Source organism: Camellia sinensis, chromosome 3 (assembly GCF_055761805.1).
Source record: "Camellia sinensis isolate YWXY chromosome 3, ASM5576180v1, whole genome shotgun sequence".
NCBI classification, from domain to species: Eukaryota; Viridiplantae; Streptophyta; class Magnoliopsida; order Ericales; family Theaceae; genus Camellia; species Camellia sinensis.
The window spans coordinates 24,069,219-24,083,578 of record NC_138963.1 but is presented as its reverse complement, the minus strand read 5'-3'; the positions used below and the strand labels follow the sequence as shown (position 1 = coordinate 24,083,578).

Genomic DNA, 14,360 nt, shown 5'->3' with positions numbered 1-14,360 from the left:
GAGCGAAACACCACCAGGTTCATCTGGTAGTCGATCGTGTGCTGATTTGGAATCCCTCAAGCCATCGTTTTGGAAACGACAAGCAATTCGACAATGCCAAGTTCAGGAAATTATGTGCAGAGCTCCACATTAGGCCATGTTTCTCTTCCCCGGGTCATCCCCAAGCTAATGGGCAAGTCGAAGTCACCAATCGCTCCCTTCTGAAGATCATCAAGACTAAGTTAGAAACTGCTCAAGGACTCTAGGCTGAGGAATTACCGAACGTGCTCTAGGCTTATCGGACGACTACCCGAACCCCTATTGGGGAGACCCCTTTTCGCCTAACATATGGTGCTGCGGCAGTCATCCCAGTGGAAATCGGCATGCCGACCTCTCGGGTTTTACACCCGAATCCAGAACTAAACGAAGAGTTGTGTCGGGCTGACTTGGACCTGATTGAAGAGCTTCGAGAGACAATTGCTGTCAGACAGGCGTCATATTAGCAAAAAATGAGAACACATTATAACCGCAAAGTCCAACCTCGAGTGTTCGCAGTGGGCGACCTAGTCTTGCGCGAAGCAACCCTCGCCACTAAAAATCCGACCGAGGGCAAGCTAGAAGCTAAATGGGAAGGACCTTATGTTGTCAAGGCCAGACCTCACCTGGGCACTTACCGTCTCCAAGATATGGAAGGCAGAGACCTCCCTCATCCATGGAATGCTGAGCACTTGAAGCGTTATTTCCAGTGAAATGACGTCTCCTATTTTTGTATTGTTCAATTGTTGTATGTTCTCTTTTGCCAATCTGCACACTTGTTCATTTTCCCCCTTTTTATGCCTGGTGTAAACTTGTGATCAACAGGTTGTGCCTTAAATGACAACAATTTGACATCTCCATTATCTGTATTGTGTTTCAATAACAACTTTTTGTCTAAGCCTCAGTCAGACTGAGCACGAGGAGCTCAGCTCGACTGAGCATGAAGAGCTCAGCCAGACCGAGTTAACTAAAGCCTCAGTCAGACTGAGCATGAAGAGCTCAGCCCGACTGAGTTAACTAAAGCCTCAGCCCGACCGAGCCCTTCAAGTCTTAGCTAGACTGAGCAAGAAAAGCTCATCCGGACTGAGTTAACTAAAGCCTCAGCCCAACTGAGCCCTTCAAGTCTCAACCAAACTGAGCAAGAAAAGCTCAGCCAGACTGAGTTAGCTAAAGCCTCAGCCCGACTGAGCCTTTCAAGCCTCAGCCAATCTGAGCATGAAGAGCTTAGCCAGACTGAGTAGAAGAGCTCAGCCAGACTGAGTTACTCAAAGCCTCAGCCCGACTGAGCCCCTCCCAGCCTCAGTCAGACTGGGTATGAAAAGCTCGGCCAGACCGAGTCAACACTTGTCTCCTCCAGACAACGCATGCAGTAACAATTAGTCATCATTAGTCTTAAACAGACTGGTTTCAATCTCAGTTCATGCTTACCCACTTTTTACCATTTATGTAAGTTAGGTCACTTATTCATTTTATTTGTCCACTACTTACCATTTTGGGCTCTACCATTTCACATTCAAAAAACTTTATTTGTTCATTTTACTTATCCATTTCTTACCATTTTAAGCTCTACCATCTCACATTCACAAATTTTATTTGTTCATTTTACTAATCCATTTTGACCACTTGAGCATTACCATTCACCAAAAAACAACATCAACAATAATAACACAACTCGTTGTTTTATTAACAAACTTACGCTTTTATACAATTCGTGACAGAAATTACACTTACTTAAAAAAAAAAAAAAACACAAACGACAAAAACAAAAATTTTTACACTTCACTACATTGATTAATCTCCCTCGCTGGATACAAGATCTTCCTCTTCAACCCCCTCATCCAAGGGAGTCTGGGCAACGTCGTCTTCCCCTACCTTCACAAGACTGAAGTCCACGTCTGGGAACAACTCTTGTGCCTTATACTTGAAGCTCATCCAACTACTGTCCCAGTACTGGCTCATCTCGTGCTTGTAAAAGTCTGATCACTGAAAACTTTGGATCACTTCTTCTTCGCTCCTACCTTTAGCGGCCACTCCTAACGGCCCAGCACCCCCTTCCCACTTCTTCGCCAAGCTCCTGGCGACCGCGGCATCAATGGCCATCTGGAATTCGGCAAACCTCTTAAATTGCTCTATAGCCGCCACGCATAAGTCAGGGTACGCCGCCCTCTCAAATGCCAATTTGGCCCTCTCTTCTGCCAGTGCCTTCTCTAACTCTGCGATCCGACCATTTGCTTCTTCTTTGTCCTTGATTGCCTGGTCGCGCAAATCTTCATTGTTGGAAACAGCCTCTTCCTGTAGAGACCCTATTTTTTGGTAATTACACAAGAAACCCTGAGCCTTAGTTTAATAGCATTTTAGCACCTAGTTTCGTAAAAATCTGCAAAATAGCCCAATAAATAATAATTTTCCTGTATATTATCAAAATTAAACCGAGAACACCACCTTATAATTAGAAATACCCTAAAACTTGATTTTTATTTATTTACCCCTTAGTTTATAAATTAATTCAAACATTTTATTTTTATTTTTATTTTTGTTTTTGTTGTTCTTTTATTTATTATTTATTTGAATATTTATTATTTATTTGAATAGAATATTATTTATTTGATTATGTACATAGGTGTCACAAATAATATTTTGGTAGAAAATTGATTGAAAAACAAAATAAAAAAAATATCTAGATATTTATGCTTCCTTAGTCATTAAGCTAAGGCCAAGCTTATTTCCTATAAATTAGGAGCCTTGTCTCAATTCCACACACACACACACACACACACACACATACCAGGAGCCAAGGAGAGGGTGAGAGAAGGAGAGTGTGATTAGAGGGAAGTAGAGAAGAAGAAGAAAAGAAAAAGAAGAAAAGGAAAGGAAGAAAATGGTGCCTTCTAGGGTCAAGGTAAGAACACACCTTTCCATGTCTTCTCCAATTCTTTCACCCATCTCATCCTATTGTCTAGATACCCTCTTGTGTTCCATATTAATGGTATATAGGGTTTTTGATGTGTATGAAAGTGTGGGTTTGATTTAGTGACTTTGCCTTACAAATTTTCCAAATTATGCACTGCTGGAATTCTCTAATTTAAAAGAAATATCAAACCTATTTATTTTTCAAATCTGAATTTAGTGTAGGCTATTTGGTGTGTTTAGAGCTTGTGATAATTTTACTATCCCCTAATTATGTGTTTTTAGCGCTTGGATATTTTATTTAGAAATCTGGTCCTGAGTCTCTGAAAAACAGTCCACTTCTTTCAATTTTATAAACTTCCATAAAAATCATCTCTTGTTGATTCTTCACTCAAAATTTATAACTCTGAGTCCTCTTTCCAACCGATTTTATTTGAGTGAAAACCGTCGGGTAGATTGAGAGAAAAGCTAGTTTTCCTAAAGGGTGACAAATCTGGACAGGTTTTCGAATATAGTTTGTAGATGAATTTTTGGAGGGGCTGTGCAACTTCTGAAAATTGAAACTAAAACTAGACAGATTGAATACTGTTTCTGTGCAATTTCAGCCCCTAATTTGACCTAGAAGTATTTTTACCAAAGCGTTCTTGTTAGCACTGCAGAATCGAACAGTGCTGGAAATTGTGTTCTATTGTGTTATTTGTTTCTAAGTGTTTCAAAGCATTTCTAATGTTGTTTTCTTGCCTTACTATACTTATGTATGATGATCATGGACTATATTTCCTCTCGTATGTTTTTCTCATACTCTTTTATATGACCGAATTACCGAATGTGACTAACTTACCTAGCAAAAGATCTAATAAACGGGAAATGATAAGGGGTTGGCAATGGGTGATGTTCATCTTAGTGTTTTAGAACAATTTTATACATATGCATGACATGAATTATGATGGGATTAATACCAAATGAGTTAAGTCTTGCGTAAGCGGTTTAAGCGAGCCCTAGGTTGACCCGGATGTATTCAGACTCTATGCGGTGGTTTCAGGGTGTAAGCGAGCCCTTTGGTATGGTATGTGCAGGGTGTAAACGAGCCCTAGACACGATTTGGGATGGTATGTACAGGGTGTAAGCGAGCCCGAGGCACGATTTGGGTGTAAGTGAGCCCACTTGTTGGTCGTCCCTTTTGAGGTCCATCAATGCCACTGACAGGTAAATAATCGGAAGGTGGGCATAGGTGGTAAGGTCTGCAAAGCAGCAAAAGGGGGAGTTCTGAATAGTTCGGTGTTCAATCCTTGTGGTTGGGTAGAAGGATCTCTTTGGGGGGTTCTAGATGCCTAGTCTAACTACTAATTTATAAAACCTTATTGTAAGTATGTTATGTTACCTGAATTGTTTTGTGTATGGTTGATTGGTTGATAGAAGATATGGGGGTGTGTGTGTGTTTTTACTGGGCATTCCAAGCTCATGGCGTGTCATGCCAGGTGATGAAGCAGTTTACAATGGTGAAGGTTATTTCGAAGGCAAACAAGATGAAGTGTTGGAGCTGTGGTTCATTTGAAGACTTAGACTAGTTGTTTTTTTTCCTTTTGACTTTTGGTCTGGCAATGTTTTGGTAATCCTGTAATGGAACATAAACGAATTATTTGTGATATTAACTCTGGTTATATGTGTATATTAAGATGTTCTGGTTATCTATCCTACTTGTGTTGTATTATTGTGTGTATTTAACGGCTCGGAAGTTGGGGCGTTACAGAATGGTATCAGAGCTTAGGTTCAACCCTTACCCACGCGTTTTGACTTCAAACAATTTGACGATCACCTGCAAAGGGAAGTGGTTTTAACTTTGAATAGGCAACGTGTTTAACATTAGATACAATATAGAAGTAGGAGATACTATTATTTCTATGAGTCTTCTATCGATCGTCATACCCTCATTTCATATTTGTAACTGTGTTTGATGTTGTTCACTTTCAAGATTAAGTCATTACCATCTAGTCTTACTTTGTATTTTTCAATTATACCATTTGCTAGATTGACAACCTTGTGCCTTGATTATGCCATCTTGTACGAGAATTTTTCTGAAAGTTGCAATTTCTTCATTTGGTGATGAATCTTGGATATTCAGTTTGAAACGCAGATGGCCGACGCAGTTTCAAGTTAAATATCTAACTTAGTCACTATCTCTGTACCTTGACCACATAAAAGTCTTAAATCATAACCCATCCGTATTTCCGACGATCCTTGTATTAATTGATGCAATTACTATAATATTATTTCATCTCCACTTCATATTTTCCTTTTATTAATCCAGTTTTCAAAGTCTTGTAGTTATTATTTTGCCTATATGTATGTGTGCTTCCCTAGATTTGTTATTTACTACTTGATCTTATTGCTTTAAACATCGTAGGATAATTAAACCATAATTTTAAGATTAGTTGATTACCCTTGAGAATTGCCTCCATAATTAGACTCAAACTTATGCCTCACCTTGTACTATGAACAGAAAAAAAAAAAAAAAAAAAATTGTGAACCACACTCGAGCCAACGGCTACACCGAGACAAGCGATAACACACAAGCTCGCGAGCAATAACGCAATAAGAATGAAGTATCATGTAATTGAAACCCTGAGAATGGACCAATACCAGCAGCTAAAATCTTGAGCTGCATTGGAAACCAGATTCTTGAACAATTGGATCAATTGAGAGGGAAAATGCAAGAAAGTTTGAATGGGAGCTAGACCCTATGATCAAAGGAAGAGGACGAAGACCCGTTAGTAATTAGAGATAACATCGCACTCTATAATTCTTGGGTTCACGCTTTATCCGATTATGGCGCACCATTTTTTTTTATTATAAAAATATCATGTGTTAAATCGTTAGGTCTTACATGTGAACCTTTAAAACTACTTTAAGTATCGCATCACCTTTGGGACGAAGTGTCAATGCGAATTAGAAGTGTCAGGTTTACACTTGATTTGCGACCTTGTGGTCAGGGACATATTCGATTTTGACATAATCTTAGGTATAGAATGGCTATCTGCCCATTGAACGGTGATTGACTACTACCAGAAGAGGGTGACAACTTACACACCTGATGGGAGGTGTTTCCAATTTAAGGGGGTAGAGAGGAGGGTTTGAGCACGACAATGCGGTGGCATAATCAACTTGCTGCGAGTTCTGGTTGAAGGAAGTCAAATTTTGGGACACATAGTGTCTGAGCATGGGATTGGAGTTGACCCAGCCAAGATAAAAGTAATATTAGATTGGAAGCATCCAACCTCAGTATTTGAAGTTCATAGTTTCTTAGGGTTGGCCGGTTATTATCGACGGTTTATTCAAGATTTTTTTTTAGACTGGAGAAGCCGATGACTCGTCTAACGCAAAAAAAAAAGGGGTAAAATATGATTGGGATGAAGCATGTGAACGATCCTTTCAAGAACTCAAGAGGAGATTGACTAGTGCCCAATACTCATCATTTTAGAGCGAGACGAAGGATATATAATGTATTGCGATGCATCTAAGGATGAGCTGGGCTGTGCGTTAATGCAAAATGGAAAGGCGGTGGCTTACGGCTCCACGCAATTGAAACCGTATGAAAGGAATTATTCGACACATGATCTGGAGTTGGCAGAGATGGGTTTTTTTTTTTTTTTTTGGCTAAAGCAATGGCGTTAATATGGTGAACAGTTTGAGATTTTCACGGATCATAAGAGCTTGAAGTATTTGTTCACACAGAAGGACTTGAAGATGAGACAAAGACGGTGGATGGAATATCTCGAACATTACCATTTTACTGTATCTTATTATCCTAGCAAAGCTAATGTGGTGGCAGATGCCCTAAGTTGCAAGAACCAGGGGATTATTGTTAGTCTGGCACTCAAGGAATGGAACATGGTCGGAACACTTAATGAGCTCGGAGTACAGATGAAAGCTTACGACGAGAAGGTATACCTTGGTGCTCAAATCGCTATGCCTAAATTACTAAATGAGGTAATAGAGTCACAGAAGTATGATCAGGAGGTGGCGTGCATAAAAGTGCGAATAGCATCTGGCGATCCTATACTTGATTGGACGATTCACTCGGATGGAAGTTTGAGACATCAAGGCAGCGTATTTTTGCCATAAGATGAGTCACTTAGAGAAAAAGTTCTGAAAAAGTTCCATCATTCAGTGTTTGCAGTGCACACAGGAGGGATGAAAGTGTACCAAGACTTAAAATACCAATACTGGTGGAACAGAATAAAGAAACTACAGAAAAGGTGAAACTTATTCGACAAAGATTGGTGACAGATCAAGATCGCCAGAAGAGTTATGCAGATAAAGAAGACCTCTAACTTTCATTGTCGGTGATGTTGCCTTGAAAATTTAGCCCTGCCGAGGTATCATTCGTTTTGGAAAGAAGGGAAAATTATCACCTCGATATGTCAGAACCTTCGAGATAATTTAGAAAATTGGAGAGGTTACGTACAAATTGGCTCTACCCCCGCAATTGGCTAGAGTACATGATGTTTTCCATGTATCTATGTTAAGGAAGTACACAATGCACCCTACTCACATTATCAACTGGGAAGAAATCCAACTCAACGAAGACGCTACCTTTGAGGAGGGACCGGTAGCAATTATGGATAGACAAGAAAAAAACTTGCGAGGAAAGACAATTCAACTTCTTAACATACGCTGGAGTCACCATGATATTGAAGAGTTCACCTGGGAATGTGAAGACGCGATGTGGGTAAATTATTCATAACTATTTAAGACGTGAGGTACAATTTAATTTCGAGGAAAAAATTTATTTAAGGGGGATAGGTTGTAGAGACCCTTTTTTTGGTAATTACACATGAAACCCTGAGCCTTAGTTTAATAGCATTTTAGCACCTAGTTTCGTAAAAATCTGCAAAATAGCCCAATAAATAATAATTTTCCTGTATATTATCAAAATTAAACCGAGAACACCACCTTATAATTGGAAATACCCTAAAACTTGGTTTTTATTTATTTACCTCTTAGTTTATAAATTAATTCATACATTTTATTTTTATTTTTATTTTTGTTTTTGCTGTTCTTTTATTTATTATTTATTTGAATATTTATTATTTATTTGAATAGAATATTATTTATTTGATTATGTACATAGGTGTCACAAATAATATTTTGGTAGAAAATTGATTGAAAAACAAAACAAAAAAAAATATCTAGATATTTATGCTTCCTTAGTCATTAAGCTAAGACCAAGCTTATTTCCTATAAATTAGGAGCCTTGTCTCAATTCCACACACACACACACACACATACCAGCAGCCAAGGAGAGGGTGAGAGAAGGAGAGTGTGATTAGAGGGAAGTAGAGAAGAAGAAGAAAAGAAAAAGAAGAAAAGGAAAGGAAGAAAATGGTGCCTTCTAGGGTCAAGGTAAGAACACACCCTTCCATGTCTTCTCCAATTCTTTCACCCATCTCATCCTATTGTCTAGATACCCTCTTGTGTTGCATATTAATGGTATATAGGGTTTTTGATGTGTATGAAAGTGTGGGTTTGATTTAGTGACTTTGCCTTACAAATTTTCCAAATTATGCACTGCTGCAATTCTCTAATTTAAAAGAAATATCAAACCTATTTATTTTTCAAATCTGAATTTAGTGTAGGTTATTTGGTGTGTTTAGAGCTTGTGATAATTTTACTAGCCCCTAATTATGTGTTTTTAGGGCTTGGATATTTTATTTAGAAATCTGGTCCTGAGTCTCTGAAAAACAGTCCACTTCTTTCAATTTTATAAAATTCCATAAAAATCATCTCTTGTTGGTTCTTCGGTCAAAATTTATAACTTTGAGTCCTCTTTCCAACCGATTTTATTTGAGTGAAAACCGTCGGGTAGATTGAGAGAAAAGCTAGTTTTCCCAAAGGGTGACAAATCTGGACAGGTTTTCGAATATAGTTTGTAGATGAATTTTTGGAGGGGCTGTGCAACTTCTGAAAATAGGAACTGAAACTAGACAGATTGAATACTGTTTCTGTGCAATTTCAGCCCCTAATTTGACCTAGAAGTATTTTTACCAAAGCGTTCTTGTTAGCCCTGCAGAATCGAACAGTGCTGGAAATTGTGTTCTATTGTGTTATTTGTTTCTAAGTGTTTCAAAGCATTTCTAATGTTGTTTTCTTGCCTTACTATACTTATGTATGATGATCATGGACTATATTTTCTCTCGTATGTTTTTCTCATACTCTTTTATATGATCGAATTACCGAATGTGACTAACTTACCTAGCAAAAGATCTAATAAACGGGAAATGATAAGGGGTTGGCAATGGGTGACGTTCATCTTAGTGTTTTAGAACAATTTTATACATATGCATGACATGAATTATGATGGGATTAATACCAAATGAGTTAAGTCTTGCGTAAGCGGTTTAAGCGAGCCCCTAGGTTGACCCGGATGTATTCAGACTCTATGCGGTGGTTTCAGGGTGTAAGCGAGCCCTTTGGTATGGTATGTGCAGGGTGTAAGCGAGCCCTAGACACGATTTGGGATGGTATGTACAGGGTGTAAGCGAGTCCGAGGCAAAATTTGGGTGTAAGTGAGCCCACTTGTTGGTCGTCCCTTTTGAGGTCCATCAATGCCACTGACAGGTAAATAATCGGAAGGTGGGCATAGGTGGTAAGGTCTGCAAAGCAGCAAAAGGGGGAGTTCTGAATAGTCCGGTGTTCAATCCTTGTGGTTGGGTAGAAAGATCTCTTTGGGGGGTTCTAGATGCCTAGTCTAACTACTAATTCATAAAACCTTATTGTAAGTATGTTATGTTACCTGAATTGTTTTGTGTATGGTTGATTGGTTGATAGAAGATATGGGGGTGTGTGTGTGTTTTTACTGGGCATTCCAAGCTCATGGCGTGTCATGCCAGGTGATGAAGCAGTTTACAATGGTGAAGGTTATTTCGAAGGCAAACAAGATGAAGTGTTGGAGCTGTGGTTCATTTGAAGACTTAGACTAGTTGTTTTTTTTCCTTTTGACTTTTGGTCTGGCAATGTTTTGGTAATCCTGTAATGGAACATAAACGAATTATCTGTGATATTAACTCTGGTTATATGTGTATATTAAGATGTTCTGGTTATCTATCCTACTTGTGTTGTATTATTGTGTGTATTTAACGGCCCGGAAGTTGGGGCGTTACACTTCCAACCTTTCATTGGCAGTGGTGCAGGCCTGTTAGACTACTCTTAGCTTCCTCTACTTGCCTGCCAACTCGAACTCCAGGGATATGGCCTTGTGGCGTGCCGCTTCCAGCTCTGATTTGGTCACGGGGAGCTCGGTGGCAGCACGCTCTGCCAAGTGGCTCTGCACCACCGCCAGTACTTCCATCTTCTTTGCCCTTTGAGCATACTCCAGCCCCTTTGCACATGCACTCCGAGCGACTTTCCTCCAGCTCCCTGTCTCAACCCTTAGGTTTTGCAACTGCGCTTTCACCTCTTCTACCTCCACCTTCGTGCGCGTTGCCTTATTCATTAAGGTGGCTGCCAAGGTCGTCGCCTCCATCTGCGCTAAGCAGAACCCTCTCAGGAGGTCGGCCTCTGTTAACCGCGCCATCGACCGCACGGCCACATCCTCTACTGCCCCAACGAGACGGTCGGCAACGACCCTGGCTTCGCCCCCTTCTTATGCCGACCGACTCGCCACCGCACCCACGTGGTACATGGTGGTCTTCAACGTAGAACTCGTCTCTGATTTGCTAACCCCAACTTTCCCTTCACCAGGACTGGGGGACGCTTTTGGCACAGGCCCCAGCTTGAGTGATTGCGGCGCCAACCTCTCACCTACTGCCACTTGTTTTGACTCCGCCATGCTCATCACCACTTGGGTATTTGGGGCCATGGCTTCTTCTCCCTCCATCATTGTTTCCTCCATCTTTACTTCTGGGGCTCCTTCCGCCCTCTCCTCCTTTGTTTTCTTCAAAACAGGGCCACCCTTACTCCCCTCTGCTGCCACTCTCTTTCTCTTCATTTTCTTTAACACCTCCTCCACCTCCTGTTTGCCCCTCTTCTTTAGGGGATCCACTAGGGGCAGCAGCGGTGTAAAATCAGTTAGACCTTTCTCTCCCAACGGCTTGGGGTGTGGTCGGACTCGCTCCCTCATGTCCAACTTAGGCGTAGGGCCTAACTGCGATTCTTTATACTTATCCGCCTTGGCAAAAGTTTTCCACTCTTCTGCCACCTGCGCTTTCCTTAGAGCCTCTAACTCCTCCAGTGCAGGATCCTCCTCAGTCGACTGCGGCCCCGAATTCAAGGAAAACAAGGTCAACGGGCGGATAAGGTCATCCCATTTCACACCTTTCTTCTCCCTCCACTCCTTCACCTGCTTCACTCTATTATTAGCCTCTACCTCCAGCCTTGGCTCTATCAACTTCGTAGGCACTTTCCACATTGGGCGCACCCTACTCCCGCTATTCGCTAACACGTAGAACTATCTCGGTCTCCACCCCTTCACTGACGATGGCAAACCCGCCACTAACCCTCTGCTCGCCACCGCCTACAAGGTCACCTATGTTTCTTATTGACCCACCTTATAACATGAAAAAAACTCCCCCACTATCATTTTTGCCCTAATCGCCCGTGGCCATGCGATTGCACAGGCTAGTAATATCTTCCATGCATTGGGCATCAGCTGCCCTGGTGCCACCTCCAAACGGTTCAGCCCATCCACAACTATTTGTGGGAGCGATAACCTCAAACCCCCTCGCAATACTTCCTCGTACAACGTAAATTCCATCAGACGCGTATCCGACGCCCTCTTCTTAGACGTGGGCAATTTCAACTCTATCTCCGTCAGGATCTGGTACTTCTTACGTACCTCTTCCAATTCCTCTACCGTAAACGTTGACTTATTGGCCTTGGTATGCCAGTGGTCCGGTTGCACTTCGCTAATCGGCTTTTCGGCCACGATCATGGTAGACAGTCGGACTCGGACTGCTTGCTCCCTACATTTTTCTCCCGCCTCTCCATCCTGTATTGCTCTGCTAACTCCACTGCATTGTCTTCACCCAATGCTTCTAGCCTCATGGATGACGTTTCACCTCGAGCCATGTCTTCTACGTTTCTGTGTATTACTTCGGATGCCGGTGCGAGGAAGTTCACAAAGTGTTGGAGGGGCGTGTCACACAAAACAAACAAGTTCAACTCTGGGACGTGTTGGTTTTTTGAAAAGAGATATGTAAACCGAATAACCCTAAATGCCCACGGTTTGCCTATATTCCAAGGATCGAAGTTAAATTTTGCTAGTTTGAAAATTTCAAAAGTTTCCAACCCTGCCTTTTGCACATCCCATCTTAGTTCTAACCCTTCACCTCTTGCTAACGCATCACTTCCCTCACCGCTGGATCATGCTACGCGTACAACCATGATCCATCACCCTTTTCTCCTTCCCCGTCTATTCCATTTCACATCATCACGTGCTCCGTTACTCCTCGAGCCCCGAGCGTCGTCACCATTTCTCGTTTGGCCCCCCTCTTGCAGTCGGCTCTCCTCTCGGTCGGTCCTCTTGCTCGGCCCCCCCTTTGCGATCGGCTCTCCTCACCGTCGGTCCTCTCGCTCGGCCTCCCCTTCGTGGTCAGCTCTCCTCTCGGTCGGTCCTCTCACTCGGCCCCCCTTCGCGGTTGGCTCTCCACCCAGTCGGCTCTCCCACTCAGCCCTACACCCCTCCATCCTCCTTCTTATTCCCTTTGTTGGACTGAAGCTGCACTTGGGAATAGGGGACTACTGACATCGGTTGGCCCACAAATGGTTTTGGCCTATCACTTAGAGCCCAACTTACAGCTCAAGCACTTAAAACTTAACACCCTCGAGAACCCAGAGTTGAACTACCCACAAATGGCATCCAAACACGTGTCAAGCAAGGAACCAGCTATATAAGTAGACAAAGATCCTGCAGAGTTATTGCACCACACATTAACCATTAATCAGGCTCCTGCAACATTAAATGTGATAAACCCTTCACGTCGGAATGGGCAGCCTCACAATGAACAAGGCAAGTTAGAGCATAGACTTTCGGCCAACATGACAGGTCGGAGTGGGCAAGGAAATGATGAACAAATGATATAAAGAGGCTTTCAAGACACATAAAAGGTTAGGCTCTCAATTCTTACTTTCCCTCTCTCTTTCTACACAACTTCACTCACTTCTAACTTGATCGTCGAAGGGTCCGTTGGGGGACTCCCGTTTCCCCGTTGGACACTTTTGCAGGTACTCCAGTGAACTCCGTGACCGGTAATCGGTGTAGGAAGCGTGGGTCAACCCGATTCACCCTCTAGGAATAAGCAGTATCATCAAATGGTACCATAAACAATAAGCCTTGAAGACAATAAAGATGATGAACATAACCTCCTCTTTGATTTTTGATTTCTTTGGTTTTATATGATCTTTCATTCACCTGATTTTGGGTGATTTGTGAGATGGGTTTATGAAATTTTGGGTATTTAAAGTGTTAAAATTGAAATTGCCAGCATGAAGAAAAGTGAAGTTTCCAAATATCTTGTCCTACTTGGCCATTGAAACTGTTGAGTGAGATCCAAAATCAAATGGAAAGATTTGTGATCAAATTCATTCATTTATGAATTTAGGAAAGGAGAGAGGCTTGTATAAGTGGGAAGAGAGAAGCATGTGGGTGGAGTTGGGAGACGTTAGCCGCCGCCGTCCCTTTTCGTCTCTATGTAATGAAGACCCAGAAGAAGAAAAAAAATGAACTAGAGAGAGAAAGAGAACGCCGGATTCTGCCATCCCAACCCCACTCTCGCCAGTGGTGGCTACCCTTACTTGAGTCACCGCCATCCCCTTCCAAACCCTAAACCCTCCAGCTTCCATCAGTGGTTTGAGAGCGCTGAGAGAAAAGAAAAGATGGCGTAAGGGAAGAACAAAAAAAATAAAAGAAAACAAGTTCTAAAACGACGTTGTTTTGGAACTACTGAAAGGGTGAGTTTCAGGAAACCATGTCAGAGGATTCGGACTACTCAAAAAATATCTAAAACAAAGTCATGCATTATATGAATTGAATTTGAATATTAATAAAAACATGAAATGAATGTTAACAAATTAATTGAGGAGTAATGTTAGAGATATCAAAGATTTTATTAAAATTTTTATTAAATATCTCACATGAATGTGAGATCTACACAATGTGAGTCCCATACCCATATGAGACATTTGATAAAATCTTTAATAGAATTTTTAGAATCTCTAATTTTATATATATATATATATATATATTTTTGAGACCTAACTTTCGAGCATGAAATAGATGTTAATAAATTAGGAGGGCATGAAATGAATGGATTTGGGATATTTGCTATGTGGTTCTATAGGCTTATTTTGGGATCCGTTTTAATAATCTGAATCGTTCACATTTTAGAATATATCGAGTAGAATATATATGTAAAACATTAAGTTAATCGGATATCGTTAAC

The 14,360-nt window shown here is 41.3% G+C and overlaps 2 long non-coding RNA genes across 2 annotated transcripts; both read left to right on the top strand.

The window, feature by feature from the left end:
- The first annotated feature begins 2,767 nt into the window (after positions 1–2,767).
- LOC145820935 (uncharacterized) lies at positions 2,768–4,454 on the top strand. Its single transcript, XR_014362977.1, has 2 exons — positions 2,768–2,914; positions 4,401–4,454. It is a non-coding gene; the product is annotated as an uncharacterized LOC145820935 (long non-coding RNA).
- A 3,628-nt stretch (positions 4,455–8,082) lies between these two features.
- LOC145822401 (uncharacterized) lies at positions 8,083–9,995 on the top strand. Its single transcript, XR_014363624.1, has 2 exons — positions 8,083–8,325; positions 9,813–9,995. It is a non-coding gene; the product is annotated as an uncharacterized LOC145822401 (long non-coding RNA).
- The last annotated feature ends 4,365 nt before the right edge of the window (positions 9,996–14,360 follow it).